Genomic DNA, 19,042 nt, shown 5'->3' with positions numbered 1-19,042 from the left:
GTCGAAAACCGAATCGGTCAATTGCCGGTTAATTCCGCGTAAGAATCCGCAAAATCGCTGATTTCGGACGACGAAGGATTAAATGGTTGGGGGATCGATAGGGTCGAGCTTATTCCTTCAACTCGATGAATTTTAAATTTTCCTACCACCAAAATCAGCAATAATAAATTGCATTAGGATGTTATCTAATCGTTTGTATAATCGTTCAAGTGTCAGATACTTGCATGATAATACAGTAATCTTCTTATTCTTGATCTCGTATCTTGGAGAAACTTTATAAGAAACCAGTCTCCATTTTCCCTTGGAAACGATTCCCTTTTCAATCGATCTTTGGAACGGTTGGAAAAGTGAAGGGGAGGGAGGGGGGGGGGGGATTAATTCGCAACGGTCGGATAAGAAGCATCTCGATTCCTCTCAATTGTCCCCCATCCCGCGCTAAATAGAAATCCTCGTCGGTTTCCGTGAATTCGGTTAGAATTTGGATGAGGAAACTGGATGCTTTCCGAGGCGTGAAATGGCTGCGTTAACCGCTTGCACGAGCTGAAACCCCGAGCGCAAGGAAAGGGGCGGACCGCTTTCCTCTTCCTTCTCCTCCCCTCTCCTGCTCCGCAGCCTTCTCCTTTCCCTCCGCTATCTCTTCCACAAAATATATATATATATATATATATTCTTTCTTCGTTTCCCTTATTCTTCTGTTCTTTTAAAGGCTTCCGTCCAGAGACAACGTTGTTTAGCAATACCATGCTTCAGACTGTACAACAGGGTCATAATAGAATTTATACCTTTCTCTCTCTCTTATTCTTTATAATTCACCGGCAGTATTAATTGGCATTTCTTTGAAATAATTATTTTCACGCGTATTACAAATATCGATTTTCTCCCGCACGTATTTTTCACAGTTATCGATTTTCTCCCACGTCGTAAAACCAAACACGTCTATCCTGGAATAAGAATACGCGACGCTTTATGCACCCTCTCGAAATTCCAGCCAACGAGATTCTGCTCCCATATTTATTAACTATATATATATATCGAGGATATTATCCTGTTTGAAATTCACGCAAGAATATCTCATCCGGAATAAACGATCCAGTTTGCCAACTACATCCCTCGAAACACCGCCCCTCCGAAAACGAGATAATCTCTCTCTCCGCCGCCACGTTTTCTTTGTTTCGCGAGTATTTTCCGGCCGGGTCGAACGCGCGGATAAGGTAATATCGTCGCACAGATCTCGGCGAAAGGCGTGTAAGACGAGAGTTATACGCGGCCCGCTATGCGCGGGGGAATCGTAGATCAACGTGGTGGCACGTCTGCGGGGACGAGAACTTCCAACCCCCTTTTCGTTCATCCCACCTTTCTTCCAAACCGACCACCCCTCCTCCTTTCTTTCTTTCTTTCTTTCTTTCTTTCTCTCGGCATTCGTACCTATCTTGAGGAGACCCGGCCATGTACACGCTTATACAGGACGTGAAAAATATATATAAAACTCGGATGTGATGATGATTAATAACTGCGATATGATATATTCCTTTGTACATTTAGCATGTACAATTTTAAACGTTCGGCTTCTTTTAATTGTCGATTTTTTCGTACACTTGTGTCCCTTGAACATCATCGATACACCTACGCGAAATGGCAAAGCAAGAGAGCACATAAGGCACGAGTATGAGTGAACACAATACTGGGTGTGGCATCCAGCACGAACTATTATTTCACCCGACGGAGTTATACGAGTTCGGCCCGTATTCTTTTCTATCGAGATATAATTGTCGAGTTGGAATGTCACGGTGTGACCCCCCCTCGCTCGTTTCGTTTCGCGGAACGAATGTCGCCGACTTTTAGATATTTCGCCATCGAAGAAGATCTCGTTAACCTTAGAGACGGAGGATTCTTTGTTCCATTTTTGCCTCGCGGCAAAAAAAAAGAAACGATTGCTTTATCGGTTGACGGTAAAGTGCACGATTTATATTGATTTATATCGTTGCTTTTAATCAAAAGTGGAAAAATATATTGGAGATTTTTTTTTTTTTCCTATTAAAATATATTCCATAATCGTATTTCAAAGTAACAGTAATGGGGGAAGAGGGGGGAGTTTGTTCAAAATCTGCGATAAATCGCGCGCTTTTTTCATCCGTTTTCCATAAAATTCGCGCCAAAACGATACAGAATTATTTGTTCATACGCGTTCATAATTCGAAAACTGTCAATTCAACCTTCCTTCTTTTGTTCCTTCTTTTTAATCCTTTGATTGAGTTATTCAATGAATTATCGCTCTGCACATTCGCCATTGTAAAACGCCGCGAAATATTATAACTATATAGAAGAAGAAAGTCTCGAGAGAGAGAGAGAGAGAGAGAGAGAGAGGAAGATTCGTTTATCCGGAATAGTTAATAAGGTTAGGTAATTGGCCACGGATAAGGGTTCCGTTGTAACGAGAATTAAGAGCAGCGAACGAGGTAGTGGGTTCCTCCTCGTCTCGTGGGTTCCTATCCTATTTTTTCGCCGGCGGAACGTGAATTAAGTCCCTTCGCTATCTTCAGTCCTCGCGTAAATTACACCAGCTCCATTGGAGAGAAATGGCCGCCTCTTCTTTCCCCCTCCCTCGCTCTGTACCTCTTTCTCTCTCTCTCTCTCTCTCTTCCCCTCCACTCCACTCCTCTTCTCCGCTTTATTTACATATAGATACGAAACCCATTGAGTCTCCTCGGTCGAAAGTACTTCCCTTTTTATACGTTTATTCATTTGGAATCGATAAAATTTGCCCGGAATTATCCAATCCAAGCGTAGTTTTCTCTCGCTTTCTCTCCCGATGAAAATTTCTTGCTTTCAAGATGAGCGTTCGAAAAGAAACATGTTTCCGTCAGTTGTAGTAAAAAGCTATCTCTATTTTACGTTACGTTATTTCACGTTTGTTCATTTTTCGAACAAGTTAGTTTTCACTAGTTTCTCTCTCTCTCTCTCTCTCTCTTGTTTATCTTCGCGTTCGAATCGCGCAAATGAGATGAAAATTTCGAAATTTCACGGGGGTTTACAACACGTACGTATTGTTCGTTTTCGAGCAATTTCGCGTCTCTGTAATTTCGACCACGGGATAGCCTCGATGCTTCGAAGGGGGTTGAGCATAACTCGAAACATATTATGAACACATACATAAACATCCCTTGGCGTTATCAGTTGTCGGACGCCGGCGCGCCGGATATTGTCGCATCCTCCGTTTCGCTCTCCCTGTTACACGTTGCGGGCCACCACCACGAACGTGTCGCCTCCTCGAACAAAACCCGACGAATAAGATCAACGACGATTCGGGAAATGTTATCGATATAATCTTTGAGTATCGCGAATAAATATAAAAATGGATATATAAGCTTCGTGATAATTCTTTGTACGTTGGACGCGAATTTAAAGTGAAGAGAGAGAGAGAAAGTTTCTGGCGAAAAAATTCGTCACGAGGGGGAGGGAGGGACCCGGCTTTCCCTTCTTTCGAACCATGTTTTATGCGGCACACAACAAAGCTTTTCCACGACTTTTACTTTTCCTTTTTTTTTTTTTTATTACCCTCTAAAATTTCACTTTTTCCTCCTTTGCCCCATCCTCGAGATGGGTTCGTAAAAAGCGAGGAGGAGACCAGACTTTTCTCTAGAGGTGAAAGTCGCCCCCCCCCCCCTCGACACTTTGTTATTTTCAACCACCAGGGTAGGGAAAAAAAAAAAAAGGAAAAGGTGGACAACAGTTTTCGTATCCGGTGAAAGTTTGGGTTGATAGGATCTTTTTAGGACGAGTCATCGTCGTTTTCTAAATTTTAGATGGGATGGAAACGACAGTGATGGAGATAAGCGTTTTATTTTCTTCCATATCTATCAACCTTGTTCCTTATTCTCGTTATTACTTTATTATCTCTCGTTCTCGTCGTTTTTTTTTTTCGAAATTGAAAATTAAAGAGAAAAAGAGGCGCTCCTTCTTCTGCTCCTCGCCTCGTTCCACTCGCACGCTCGGGGGAAAGGTATGGGCCCCTTAAATTTCTTCTTGTACACAGATATTTAAGCATGGTCACGGTGATGCCGTTTTATTACCCGTAACAACCACATCGTGTAAACGAGGAAAAGAAACCGGAACTACCTGCTGCACCTTCGTCTACAATGCAAATTCCCCGATCTCAACCTTAGACTTAATTTCCTCCAGTTTTTACTTCCCCCGTAAAAGGTTTTCCAACGAAAAAAAAAAAAAAAAAAAAAAACTGTTCCACCATAAGCGTTTCCTCGCAATCATTCTTCCAAATGAACTCGCTTTAAGAATTCAAGCTTGAAAATATGATGATAAACGAGAAAGAATTAGAATTGTATCGCAAAGCTTATTAGGAAAAAGGTGGAAAATCTTGGTTCGAAGGGACTCGAAACGAAGTAGAAGGATATTGCATTGGATGATAGGGGTGCCGAAAGAGTTAAATCGTGGGGCGACGAGCAAATAATCGAGTTTAATTGCAAAACCGTCGGCATGATTTAATTACGCGGCGCAGCGCAGTTAGAGATATATATATATATATATTATACCGTCCCCCGCACGTATACCCGCGTCCCTTCTCCTCCCCCCACCAAATACGTAATAATAAGTGAAGTCACGCGGCGCGCGAGCTCGTATATTTGTCCAAGTGTCGAGTGAAGATCGTTGGAAATGAATATTCTTCTATCTTTTCGTTTTTATCCGTTTCCATTACTTGCATTTATTTTTGCCCATCAATGTATGCCTAACCTAACTTTCAATCGAATCGGAATGTAACGTACGAAAAGGTAACTTGAAATTACCTGGTCCAGCTACGTCTCGTAAGAGAAAGGGACGTGGAGCGAAAATAGTAACGCAAGAACCCTTCCTTCTTACAGCCTCCATTCCCACGCGTGCAAGCCGAGGAATATCAGTGCTAGTTTGCCATGCCCTTCTTCCAAGAGGCGGCCCTTATCTGGTTTCTGTGCAGTAGCATGGCGACACGCGAGGTCTCACCAACCTGCGACAGGAGATTTCCGGCCGATATCGTGCGCAGCACGCGAACACGCCGAATCTCCTCTCCTCGAGACAGGGCGAGATTGATAACGCCCGCATCCAATCCGATCCGATTTTATGAGCTGTTGACGACACCTTCTGGCGGAGCATTCGTATCGGATAAATAATAGAATAACCGCGACATGACACGCGATCCTCTCGAGGACTCAATTTTTACCTCGCCTTCCAACCGGTACCTTATCCTCGTCGTTCGATTATTCACGGCCGAGCAGATACAATCGAATTATCGAGACGCGTTCGAACGTGTTTCTTGTTATAATTGAAGGGTATAATCGTGTTGAATCGAGTCGAAATGCGAGCAATCTTTTTTCGTCGGTGCACGTAATTAATCTTGAGGCACGTGACAGTATCCACACAACGGTTGAATATGTTGGAAAAGAAACGCTGTGCCAACTTCGGTTGGGTCAACGCACTATCCGAGCTAGCTGACGGCTAGTAGATGGCGGTAGATACGATCGCGAACGAGCAATATACGGAGTCGGCAATTCCATTCTGGAAATGTATTACGACGGTGTTAGGTTGGAAAAACTGCGTGCGTTCTCATCGCGAGTATAATGATCCCAAATAGGGGTGACGCGACAAAGTATCTTAATTCGAGACCAATTTATAGGCCATAGTTCTTGTAACAAAGATTTTTGCACTATAAAATATATCGGTCTGGAAATTTCCTTCGGTTCACAGTGTTTTTTTTTTTTTTCAATCAAATTATACTTGTAATCGATAAAAATTATGACGAAAAACTGATCGAAGAGAGAACGAAAATCCTCCGTCCTCGTTGAAAACCCCATAATGTATCGGGTTTTTCATTTAGGCGACGGTAATCACCATCCTTTCGGTAGCCGGCTGCCGTTATTTCGATCTGTTCTCCTCTCCCTCTCTTTCTTCCCTCCTTTTTTTTTTTTTTTTTTTTTTTTTCCGTTTTATCACGGCCACGCGTAAATCGGCGGTAACGGCGATAAACCTGTGAAGCTGTGAACGTCCAACATTTGTTATTGCTCTCGCGTGTGAAGTTTGATATCCTCGTGTGCACACGCACATATTAATCCCTCCCCGTGTAAGCATATGTATGCGCGTAGAATGCAAAGGACGATGTTGCAGGCGCTGCTGGTCGTGGTGAATCGCGCGCAAAGGGGGGTGGGATGAGGGTGTAGCGGACAGAGAAAACGGGCAGCGCCGTTTCTACGGGAACGACAGAGACCGTGGTAGTGGGGGTGGCGAGAGGGGGTGGGGCGTGCGCGCCTGCACCTCATAAACTTAAACCCTAATTAACCGGCGCTACGGCTACTGTTGCGCCCTACGTGCGTATGCTTCTCGTACACACGAACGCACTTTGCCCCTTTTCCCTCTCTCTCTTGCTTCTCCAGCTTCGTTCGTTCGTTCGGTATTCTCTGGCGAGAGAAGACGCGATGTTTATTGCTCGACTTCGCGTAAATTAGTTCCACCGCGAAACTATCCGGTGGTTTTCGTTGGTGGCGGATACCAACACCGGTTTCTGGGAGGACGAGACAGCATCTTGGAATCGGTGAGAGGAACAGGTATACCTGGGGGAATAGACAAGTTTCTCAAGATGGAGATACTGTTCTGTGACTGACTGAAAAGTATGGATATGGAGGATAAGGATGAATGTACTAAGGATGATCGCGGTTGGAAAATACATTGGGAGTTATATCGGTCTTCTCGAAGTAATTTTTGCCCATTTTTATAAAAGCGCCACGGGTAATTGCGAAAGTTTGGTTTCGCGAACTTTTCGATACGAGTTATTATCCAACTTGAAACGATTTATTTTCTTCTTCTTTTTTTTTTTTTTTTTTTTTCCAAGTCGAGATAACATAAAGAAGGCCGGTGTATATTTCGGGTTCTCCGCCGCTCGGGGGAAGAGAAGAAAGAAAAAATTCTTCTAGATGATGACTTATTTTCAACATGTGGCGTTGCTTGGGCCCACTTGTCTTCTTTTTTTCACTTGATACCGTGTGTGGTGGTATCGTTTCCGGACGATTTATTTATGATTCCGTCTGTAGAGCAACTGTGTGTGCAACACTTTGTTGTTGACACAAGGCAGCCAACAGGATTTAGAAAACGCATCATGTTGTTTTGATGTTAACGAGGAATTTGGTCGTGAAACGTAATTCGTTGGAATTATTCCAATCCATAAATTTTCTTATCCTATAAAATATTTTATACAAATCTCATTAATAATTCGGATAATTGTATCTTACGGTGAATTCGGAACATTAATTCTTTAATTATTTCATCAATTATTATTTCAACGCGTATTTAGGAAAATAGCCAAGTAGGATGTTTTCTCGTTTCGTTAACCGGACATTTTACATTTTCGTTATAGTTACATTTCCCTCTACCGACGAATGCTATGTTTATCAAACTTTTTATAAACACTTCATAAACGTTTACGGTTTACCGCGCAAGCACAACATGTCTGTATTACTAGACGCGTATATAGGTATGTATGTGCGTGTGCATGAGTCAGAAACGCAGGCGTACTGCCATGATGACAAACCTTACCTTCAAGCTACACATCATACACACACACACACACACACATATATCTATACGTGAAACAGCATAATACTATCGAAACTACGAAGCGATATTTGGTTACGTTTCAACTTGTCTACTTTAAAACGAAAATCGAATATTTACTTTATCGTCGCCATTGTGGCCGCGGCTCGCACTCTATTCCATTCTCTAGCACATGCACACACGCGCACGCTATATACATACGTAGAAACGTACCTAGAATCGCGCATCCACGTGCTTTCCTTCGAAGAATAAAACATTCCCAAGCTAAATGTACATGTAGCACTCGATGTATTCAATAGCCACGCACTTAAAGCGACGAATCGATCATAGAAAAATATATCGGCAAGGTGAATTTAATTCTTAAATACGCGACGTGAGTGTATCCGAGGCAAAGGTAGCTTCCACGGCATCTGACTTGCGCAGATCTGGCTGAAACTTGTGCCATGGCAATATGGCGACTCGCCAGAATCCAAGGAAGAGCATGCTGGGATGGGAGTCGAGCACGGTACACGAATATGAAAACCGGTCGATGAGAGAACGCGCGAGCCTGTAACCGTGGACGGCGTTCCTTGCCACGGCGTGGCGCAACGATCGTGTGTACTGTAAGCGGCCGCGACCAATCGGGTGGGGCGAGAGATCAACATGGCTGCCGTGTCGCCGCGGTTACCTTTTCTCCGCCGCGATTTCGGTTTAATCGTTTTTCTATTGTTTTTCACGGTATTGTTGAACGATTGTTGTCCAACTCGCGATGCAACTGCGGATTGGATACCAACAGTGGTATGTAAGTTGCCAGAAATTCCATCGACTTTTCGTTTCAACGTTTCAAGAAGATTTGATGGAGCCATCTTACGATTGTTCTCTCTCACGTGTGTCTGTGTTGATAATCACCTATATGTGCACGTGCGTGTATGTGTTGCTAGTACATTTCTGTGCTTCGAGTTTAGTTTCTTATTTATACTTCATCGTTTTCACTGTTTTGTGTTGTTTTCACACGAACTTTATAATATTACGGTTGATCATTTATGACGAATCGTGTTTATTTGGTATTATACGTCAATTGTGCACATTTTAGTATAATGCTTCTGTTGCGTGTGCGTTATTGCACTGTTTATGTCGTTTCATTATTTCCAATGACGATCATGCTATTCGTTGATACTGTTCAAATCTTCTAAATTGTTTCGCAATTGAATTTTCATTCTACGAATTGGAAGATTCTACCAATTGTTACGGTCGTAATAGTTTGCTATATTTGCTATATTTGTATAGTAATTGTCGATTGAATCGTATCATTGTTTTTGATATTATTATCACGATTATTTAAATATTTATCTTTTTTACGAGCTTAATAGAAATGAGATATAGCAAGATCTTAATTTGCATCTTATATTTGATATAATTATATATTTCCTTTTGTGAAATATACGCGTATGATGTAGATTAGTATTCTCATTGCATGGCCACACGATATTCTGTTTTTTATTAATTTTTAACATGCAAATAAAATTATTTTAAAGTTTAAACGAGAAACTAATTTCTCACTTATCAAAACTTACATAAATTACATTATATATTTTAAAAGCGTATAAACATTGCTGTGTAATGTAATGGAAAATTTATCGATACTTCAAAAAAAAAAAAAAGAAAAAAAATATTTTCTAAATAAATTCCCGGCAATCCTTGGCAAACGAATGGTTAATCGTTGTTGCTATAAAATCACCACTTTCAATTCAAAAAAGAAAAATAGATAGACAAATTAAAGTGAAGTCGATTCCAGTGTTCGAGTTGGCGATAACAAATGCACGATATGATAATTACGACAGTACGGTTAATGATCGCGACGAACGTTTGAAAAATATTCTTGCGATAAATTATCTTGGCGGAAACCGGTGTCGCGCCAACCAAGATTCCTCTCGCATTTCTCTCTTTTTCTTAATAATCATTAGACAACTTGCGTGACTTGGGATGATGCGCTTACGGCAAAAAGGTTTAATCATAATCGAACTGTTTATCTTCGAATTATTCGTCGGCGACATTTTTTAGCGCGCGTCGTATAATTTTCCTGGGGAGACCATTAAGCAAGCGTGTATTGGATAATCGATCGTTACGAAACCATCTTTCGGCAAAAGCAATTTCAATATTTCATTTCCAAGGATATCGAGCATTTTAAGTAATGCGCGTACGGAATATTTCGAGCGTAAAAATCCAGAATCACAATATTTATCGAGATAATTGTAGATATTTACAAAGAACATTGCAATTTTGTATTATTATCCTGTTAATTGAGACGCCAATAATTTTAACAAATTATACATATATATATATATATATATATATATATGAACGTAAAATTTCGATCGAATTATTTTCCTTTTCTTAAATTTTTTATCCATATTTTTAAAGATGTTCCAAGACATAAAATTAATTGTTTTTAATTCGTAAAAAAAAAAAAAAAAAAAAAAGAAAGAAGAACATATAAACATAATAGTTCAATTCTTGGTCGAATTCGTTTTGCCTTAGACACGCCATTGATTGGTTGCCGTCGGATTACTTCGATTAAGTTTGACGCAATTTTCGAGATCGTTGACGTATTGTAATCAGATATCGCGACTTCGAAAGATAATCTTTAATCCATCCTCGCGTTTCATTTTACAATGGTTTTTATTATTTTTACCGGGATGAAGTCATTCGTCACCCGATTGGAAACTAACGCCGGTCGAACGAACGTTCGCGCCATCGCATCGGTTAAAAATTAAAAGCGATAATTAACGAGGAAACGTTTTCATTCGAGGGTGGCTCGATTATAAATTAAACGAGCGTGTCGCGGTCACCGACGCGAAGGCGGAATGGTTGAAAAAATGAGTAGAGGGTGCAAGATATGGCAAATTCCGCGCGATAACGCTCCAACGTTTATCGACACGATGACGTGTGCCGCTGATAAATAATTAACTGCCACGTAAAAGCTCATAAAGAGTAGTAATCGTGCGTACACTGTAATCGCGCATATGCTTTTACGCTTGACCGAGTTCGGACTGCTTCGAGGCGATTAACGCCAACATTCTTCGCTAGTTTTACGCGCTTAATTAACCACATCGTGTATATAATAAATAAAACAAACGAAGACGATAGATAAGCGGCGCCGCAATCGTGTTATAAAATAACTAATGACAAAATAGATTAGGTTGAGTAATTCTGTTATTATTTTATGAGCAGAAGAGAATGTTTGTCCGATCATTTTCTTTATCTTTCCCAACGCTTTTCTTATTATTTATTCTTGCTACGAGATAGAATTGAATTTTTACTAATTATTAATTTTCATTTTACGTGCACGTCAAATAAAATACATTGCTAATGAAACGATCTAATAATTATTGCTCGCGATGCACACGATATGTAGCATATTTTCTATGAATCGATAATCGAAAGATTTACCTCGTCACGTGTTCGTGTACCAAATTCGAAAATGGACGATCGTGTAAACTTTAGTTAGTTGAATACTTGACAAGCCTCTACTGTGCTTCCAATTTGAGGATTGTCGTCAGTTGGAAATTGTACGACAGATTCGGGAACTCGGTGAGCGCCGGATATCCGACCGAACCTGTGTTCACCCGATGTTGTCGCGTTTCCACGGCTTCGACGTCGACACAACCGCGTCGACGCGCATTAATTCACGCTTTAATTCGAAGACGGATAGTGCTCAGTGTTAGTCGCTTCCGAAAAGAGTTCCACTACTTTCTTTCGTTATTTCGCATTCTGCTCAACGTCAGCATTAAAAAATTATAAGTCCAACTGAAATAAAATAGACGTCAACGTTCGATGGTTTCTCGAGAACGCGTGAAAAAAGTCGGAGGTTCGTTAGACCGAGGCAATTTCAAGAACATAAATATCCAGGTGCGCGAAATTCGAGTCTAATTTTATCTTTATGTACATTCTTAGAAAACTGAGTCGACGATATTCAACGGTCGTGGAAAAAAATTCTAATGCTTTCTTTCGTTGTTTCGCATTTTATCTAACGGCTGCAATACCACGAAAAACTGAAATAAAATAGACGTCAACGTTCGATGGTTTCTCGAAGACGTGTGAAAAAAGTCGGAGGTTCGTTAGGCGGAGGCTATTTCAAGAACATAAATATCCAGGTGCACGAAATTCGAGCTTAATTTTATCTTTATGGACCTTCTTAGACGATATTCAACGGTCGTGGAAAAAAATTCTAATGCTTTCTTTCGTTGTTTCGCATTTTATCTAACGGCTGCAATACCACGAAAAACTGAAATAAAATAGACGTCAACGTTCGATGGTTTCTCGAAGACGTGTAAAAAAAAGTCGGAGGTTCGTTAGGCGGAGGCTATTTCAAGAACATAAATATCCAGGTGCGCGAAATTCGAGCCTAATTTTATCTTTATGAAGAGAAAAGAAATTATTATTAAAAAACGAAGAAACATTCAAACATTTAATAAAATTTGTTGGTAAAATTATTCGCTTCATTCCGAAGAAAATTTGACTCTCTCGAAGAGTTTGTCTATACAACGAATAAATACTATATTTCGTTTAACGAAATTCATTCGCTCAGTAACCCACGTAATGGAAGGAAACGAAGACGCGTAATGGATAAGAGAAAAGCGGAGGGATGCCGGCTGATAAGAGTTAGGGCTCTTCTATTGGGGGGGTGTCGTTCGAAGGTCTCGAAATCAATTTAGAGAACGGTCGAGATAAGCGGATAACATCTCTCGTAAAATCGATTTCTTTCTCTGGTTCGCCAACGTCTTTTTTGAAAACGACTCGTGACTTAAAGTTATATTGGATTGGCGAAGAATATAAATCGGCCGTAGAGATGCAATAAACCTGGCGAAAACATTTATAAGATACAAGAAGCTTCGACACTTCTAGTCGAACTGGCGCACGATGAAGTTCGCGTGTTCATAGGAAAACAATTATCCGTGCGCGGATGTGTTGAACGAAAATTCAAGCGAGAGTTAAGATGGAATGGGAATCGTGTTCTGTGCGGGCGGGTGGGGTGCTGCGCCCGATCATCAAGGGCAGCCGACCGAAGCAAATAGGTAAAGACGAGAGTGCAATAACAATCCGTATAAAAGACACCACCTACTTGACGCAACGTATCATCACTTTGCGCTTCGTTAAAGGCCGAGCGCATCGTATCTCTCAACGGCAATTATGTTCCACTCGACCTGCCAAGAGTCTTCGTTAATCATTCGCGATATTGAATATTTCATCAGTTGTATGTATGTATGTATGTATCTATTGTCGCGAAAACGAGGAAGGAGAAGAACAAAAGAAAAGGGTGGTCGGTTTAATTATCGCGTTCACAGTGAGATCATACAGACGGCGATAATTAAACCTTCCCGTTTCTCTTCGATTCCCCTATTTTTTTGCGAAAAGACGATACCTGTGAGCAACAGTCTTGCCTTTAATTATTAATTCGAGTGTTAATTAAAATCCAGTTTCCGGCTAATTTACACGATTAACTAGATGTTTCTCTCGTGCATGCGGATAATTTTTTTTACGCGATTTTACGCGGAGAATTAACTTTTATTATTATATCACAGTTAAAGTCGAGGAATGATTACAAATTGCCGGTAATTAGAATTGAACTTTTGATCCTTATCGCCATTAACATTTCAAATTTTCCTCGACCTCCATTTTCGAATTACTTTTCGAACGTCGAGAGACGCGAATAAGCTGCGAGAATATAAATGCTCGGTTCGGGAGAAAAGAGAATGGAGAGAGAGAGAGAGAGAGAGAGAAGGTGGTGTACATACACCGCTACAACTGGTCCTCTCGCAAGGGAGAGAAACATGCGACGCGGCCGAAGAAGGGCGCGCGAGTGGTTGAAGGGAGAAGAAGTGAAAAGAGAAGGCGGCGAGGCGTAGCAAAGGGAAAGGAGCGAGAGAGCGAGAGAAAGATAGCCCGAAGGGGCCTTCTGCATTGAGTTGTAAAAGCGTTCGTTCGCTCTCGCCGCCAGGCGGCATGGTCGCTTATGTAAAGGCCGGCTACACGCCGCGTGATGAGTGGACGCTGTTCCACCAGCGTTTCTTTCTCTCGACTCTTTGCTCTCGCTTTTGCACTCTTGCCTGTCGTTGCTTATGTACGCGGTGAGCTCTCCGCGACGAGTACACTTCTCGATCGTGTGCTAAACTCTACTATCCCCTTCTCCTTCTGTCGTGAAATCTTTCCCTCCTCCTGTGGCACGAATCGACGAATCGACAACCCTTTATCCTTATACCACGAAACGGACATTGGTTGCTCGCGTGCTCGCGTGTCTGCCTCGATCGAGGTCCCCTCTAATCGAGAACTGGCCCCCCTTTTTTTCGCCGTGTAAATGCGCGGTTGAAACCGCGCACGATGCGCGGTGACGGTGCGCGAACGAGACCTGCAAATTGGACCGTTCTTTCGGCCGGATGAGTACGAACGATCCCTCGTTTTCTCTTCACTCCCTTTCTATTATATACTCGGTGTATTACTCGAAGCGTATCGTCATCACAGTGTATCGACCAAACGACTTGCCTGGCATTACAACTATAACCAATAGACCAACCAGATTGCAACCAACGCACGTGACAATTTGCGAATTGGCCCGCGAAATGTTGTATGTCGTAGAATGGTGGCGCGGTTACAAGCAACAACAGTTTCGTGCACGCGCGTATCTATCTATCTATCTATCTATGTGGATCAGGTAGGTAAAGTCAGTCGATGCTCGGTGCTCGGCCTCGGTGGCGGAGGCGGAGGTGGTGGTAGAGGAGAGCGCGATGACGAGAGAGAGACTGAACCGGTTATGGGCGAGGCCCTTCGACTCTTCGTATTTTTGTTCTCGTTGCTGGGCTCCTTGACGGGGGGGGTGGGGGTGGGAGGGGGAGGCGGTCGAGGAAGAAGAGGGGTATACCAAGTATGGTGGCAAAGAGGATGATGGGGTACCGAGAGAGGAAGAGGAGGCCGGCGAAGGAGCAGAGAGGAGGACGAGGCGGGGTGAGCAGCTCTCAGGCAGAGGATGGGATGAGGAATTCTCGTTGGCTTTCGCTTCGATGTCTTTATACGCGCGGCTCTTGTACGGCTGTGGGACATATATCTGTCTCGCGAGAGCGAGGCGCGCCGCCAAAAAATCAGATCGAGTGTAAAAATCGCATAAACTCGTCCCGAGCTGAGTCGAGAGCTATGTCGGCTCGGTTTGCGTTCGTTCAAACCGCCCCCCTCCCTTCTCTTTCTCTTGGGACCGGCCGCCCTCTCTCTCTCTCTCTTCTCTCTCTCTCGTTCGCGCACGCGATCTTTTTTCTCTTCCTCTTTGCTCAGCCAGGACGACCGCATGACTCCACCTCGAAAGGAGAGAGAGAGAGGCCGATCACCTCCCATATTTCCTCTTATTCTGCTTGTCCGCCGCGCACCAGAGTTATGCGCTTATGAAGGATCCGCGCTCTTTATCGAAGCCACGTTCGGCCACGTTCCGCCCGATGTCGTGTCGAGCCGAGGAGGGGCGATCCGTGAAATAATTTCGCCCGGGATACTGCACGTGTTAACGCTCGATGTTAATGAAGCGGTTGGCATTAATAAGACGATACCTCATCGTTTTATCTCCCCTTCTTCGTTATTATCCCTTTTCGGTTTTTGCAGTACGCGAAACTAGTAGCAGCCGGCCGTCTTATCTGTGAAATCCTAGGTGGACTCGCCTGGCCGATCGTAAATCAGGGACTCGTTCGCCGACCGGGGCGCAGTTTACACGATCGATCTCACGGCACGATACGCAATTCCACGGTTTGCCAAAGGGATCTCTCTCTCTCTCTCTCTCTCGAGCATTGGCGGGAGAGAGGCAATTACCCTTTCCTTCCCGGCGAACAAAGCCGAAGCGTGTTCGAGTATGAGTTTGTTCCGCGAGAAACGGGCGAGGAGAGGCCGAAGTCCAGGCCGTCGCCAGCAGGATGTACACCCAGGAGAGAGAGCAAAGAGTGCAGTCGTTGCAATGCACCTCCTAACGAGCTCGCTTTGTTTTGCGGCGCATGCATGTGCATGCGGGTATGGCCGTGCTGTGTACAATGTATGCACATACGGAATATAAGCGGCCGCCATGCACACGGTGTCCGAATCCTACCGATTTCCCATCCCTTCGTTTAGACACCACTTTCAAACTTTCGTCAAACCTCCCCTATCCCATTGCGATTAACCAGTAATGAATTAACCGAAAGGATTAAATTTTACATTCCTTTATGTTAATATAAAGTTTTTCCTGTTCCAACGGATTCCAACGATTATTTTCCGATTAATTTTCCTGAATAATATTGATCTGATACGGATTTTAGTTCGGTCAAGATTATCGTTTCTCGAGTCGTTCGAATGCGAAAAATGGGCTGTTGTTCTCGAGAGATACACCCGGTACATTCACCGGTTCGAGTATATATACGGGTGTATAGATAGGGGAGACAGAGGGAGACCGGTTCCATACATGGCTTCCGAGCGCTTCTTCTTCTTGCGCTAAGACCGCAAGAGAGACAAGCATCAGCTGCCGTTTCCCTCCGCTAATGAGATGGAATTGGACGTGGCCGAGATTTTTCTAGACCTCGTCCTTTCCACGCCAGTGGTCAACCGTGGCCCACCACCGCCATCTAGCCCGCGACATTCCCGCGAGCGCGACTCTCGGCGGTGCTCTTTGATACCAATCGTTTAATTGCGTCCCATTAGCCCCTGCCTCGGGGCCCTCCCGACCAAAGTGGTTGAAAGAACGACGAGGAGGCCCTTCTCCTCTCTCTCTCTCTCTCTCTCTCCACGATCTTTTACTTACTACGTGTCCCTCCGCTTTTGCTCCTCTCCACTTTTCTTCTCCCTCGTCGCAGAGAACCCGGAGAAGAGGGCAGGTATATAGCGCGTTGCTGTGTATAGCGTATACAACACAGGCCATCGTCCAACTTTTTCTCACCGGAACGCCAAAGGTTGCTCGTTATATCTGCCGCCGCCATTCGGGGGCCCGGCTACGTGATGTGACGCCGGCAGAGATGGCGACTCGCCAGGCCCAGCCTACCACTTTTTCCATCCTGAATACCCTCGCGTATTTCCTAAAGGCGCTCCCCCTCCTCCTATCCCCTTTTTCTTTTCCCTGACCCGTTTCCTGCTACTTTGTCCCTCTCCAGTTTCACGCACACACGAAAGGCGTACCCCGAAATCTTCCGATCCCGAAAAAAAGAAAGATCCGACGGATCATTATTTCGCTTTGTCCGCCCTGATAATTATGTAAGAAGCGTAACGTTTCGCGTGCTCGGGATGCTTCCCTCCACGAAGAAGCTCAATTTCGACTCGGTTATCCTCGAGGAAGATCGTGATGGGAATGGGTGATGGCGAGGTGGTAATGAAACGCGGAGAGAAGGACTGTCATCAGTCTTTCTAGCAGCTTGCATGCGCCCCCTTCTCCCCTCTGAAAAGCGGCCGCGCATCTTTTTCTTCGACGAGAGGGGGAGAGAGAGAGAGAGAGGAGTTTATTCCTCGAAATTCGCTCGGAGTAAAACCTCCGCAAATGGCGAGCGGGGAGAAGTCGTCCTCGGCGAAGAGGAGAGGCCCCTGGGCCGAGAGAGGTCCGGTTGATTTAATCGGATTGCGTTTCAACTTTCGGCCCGCGTTTCCTTCGTTAACGACGACAAGTCGGCGATGAAGCTATGCGCCGTGGAACGCGTAATGAGCGTACGTGCGATCGGGCCGGCCAATCTGCCCTACTTCGGTATACGTCGCATTAACTTTAACGATCGTTGAAACGAGGATGAAGACACGGGAGAAGAGAGAACTCGACCGGTGCCCAACTGTGCGCGCAAACCGTAATCGTTTACCCTCCCGCTGTTACGGTTGATTACGAACCTCCACTCTCGGTGGTGTAACGCCGTCGAAGAGTTGAAACGAAATCGAATCGGCGCAATCATCGCTGTATTGCGAAATAAGATCGATTTATACTCCAGCCTCCAGTTTCTGCGCCGTCGATTCGGGATCTGCGTCTTTATTTCCTTTTTACCTACGTCTGCGAGACTCGCACGAGTTATATTATATAAGATATAGAGGAGCGCGTTGATGTTGCCTCGTGTGATAATCGTGTGTCCGAGCAAAAGAGAATATGCAGTTCGAGTCTCGGAAATCTTCGTATTTCTTCTATTAAATAATTATAATTGGAAATATATATATATATATTATATAGGATGTAGGAACGCGTAGATGTAGGCTGGTGCGATAATCGTGTCCGAGTGAAAAAGAGATGGAACGTTTAGCGGGAATATGTAGTGTGTTCGAGTCTCGGGAATCTTCGGCTCGAGTCGGAAAAATTCGGCCTCGATGCTTTCGTACCATTCGAAAATCCCAATTAACACGTTCGTCGGCCAGCGTTGAGTTCGTTGAATAAACAGAGCGATAAACGGAAGTAGTTTTAATATTTTTATTTTATTGTATATTTTAAAATTAGTTTCCGTAACACCGATTCTGAATCAGTCGTTTTTCAGTGTTTAAGTTAGTATTTTGATCTGATATAATTAATTCGCTAACTAGATCATACTTGTCCCTCCTTTCTCTTTCTATTCTTAAATTTTAAATTCTGCCATTCCAAAGTATATTTATATTTCAGCGTTTATTCCATTTACATTAGTACATAACATTCTGGAGGGCTCTTCTCACTCGATCGATAACTTTCTTAAACGCACAAGTGTAAAGGGTTAAAAATCTTATCTTTTTCCTTCTTTCATACAAATATCGTTCGAATATTCGACGATCCCTCTAATCCGACCCTTTCTTATTTTGTTGCAGGTAAGATCGATAAACTGTCGACGAACGAAGATGCGAACGTTGTCGCGGTACGAGTAAGTAACAACACAACAGCAACACCCTTTTCTCGATATACCCTACAATATCTATATAAATCGTGTTAACCGGTAGCGATCCCTTTGTCATCTGGGAGGGGAATCGCGCGTCGATGATACCGCGATCACGATTTTAATGATCCGCGAATAGACGAACGTTTCGAGCACCGTGGTGTGTACGAGGAGGAAGAAAAGCGTGGAGAAGCCGGTAGCGTTCAGATCGCTTGGTCGGCGGGGTGGGAGGCTTTATAAGGCGCAAGAGGGAACTCGGCTCGTTGTTGGACGGTAGCTAGTGAGGATTTACGATCCCCTCTATCTTAGCACGGTTTCGTCGAGCAACACGTCGGATCCCATCGGCAATGGGATTATATCGCATAGAAGGTGGCTGCTTGTATCGCATCAAGATACCGCGCACACTCTCCTCTCTCTCTCTCTCTCTGGAGAAGCTCCTCTCTCGGTACACTCGAGCAGCAGCAGCAGCAGCAGCACAGCAACAGCGGTCGTGCCTTAGGCCCACTCACGTTGCATGAGTTCCGTGACGCCGCCCCGCTCTTCCTTCTCCATTCTCTCTCTCTCTCTCTCTCCCCCTCGACTTTTATTTTCCCTCGATTCCGGGAAGTATCGCGCGC

General features: G+C 43.8%; 1 protein-coding gene and 2 long non-coding RNA genes across 3 annotated transcripts in view; 2 read left to right on the top strand and 1 right to left on the bottom strand.

The window, feature by feature from the left end:
• Positions 1 to 19,042, top strand: part of Ubx (ultrabithorax) — a 106,282-nt gene that overhangs the window by 44,297 nt on the left and 42,943 nt on the right. The gene's annotated exons all lie outside the window — the stretch shown is intronic.
• Positions 4,710 to 5,720, top strand: LOC147656222 (uncharacterized). The gene is made up of 2 exons (XR_015294679.1): positions 4,710 to 4,784; positions 4,875 to 5,720. It is a non-coding gene; the product is annotated as an uncharacterized LOC147656222 (long non-coding RNA).
• Positions 6,810 to 8,114, bottom strand: LOC147656221 (uncharacterized). Its single transcript, XR_015294677.1, has 2 exons — positions 7,804 to 8,114; positions 6,810 to 7,215 (listed from the first exon to the last, which is right to left on the bottom strand). It is a non-coding gene; the product is annotated as an uncharacterized LOC147656221 (long non-coding RNA).

Source organism: Apis florea, unplaced genomic scaffold (assembly GCF_048593485.1).
Source record: "Apis florea isolate Af1SG1 unplaced genomic scaffold, ASM4859348v1 contig_37_pilon, whole genome shotgun sequence".
Classification (NCBI taxonomy): Eukaryota; Metazoa; Arthropoda; class Insecta; order Hymenoptera; family Apidae; genus Apis; species Apis florea.
The sequence above is the reverse complement of the archived record's forward strand: the minus strand, read 5'-3'. Positions and strand labels throughout refer to the sequence as shown.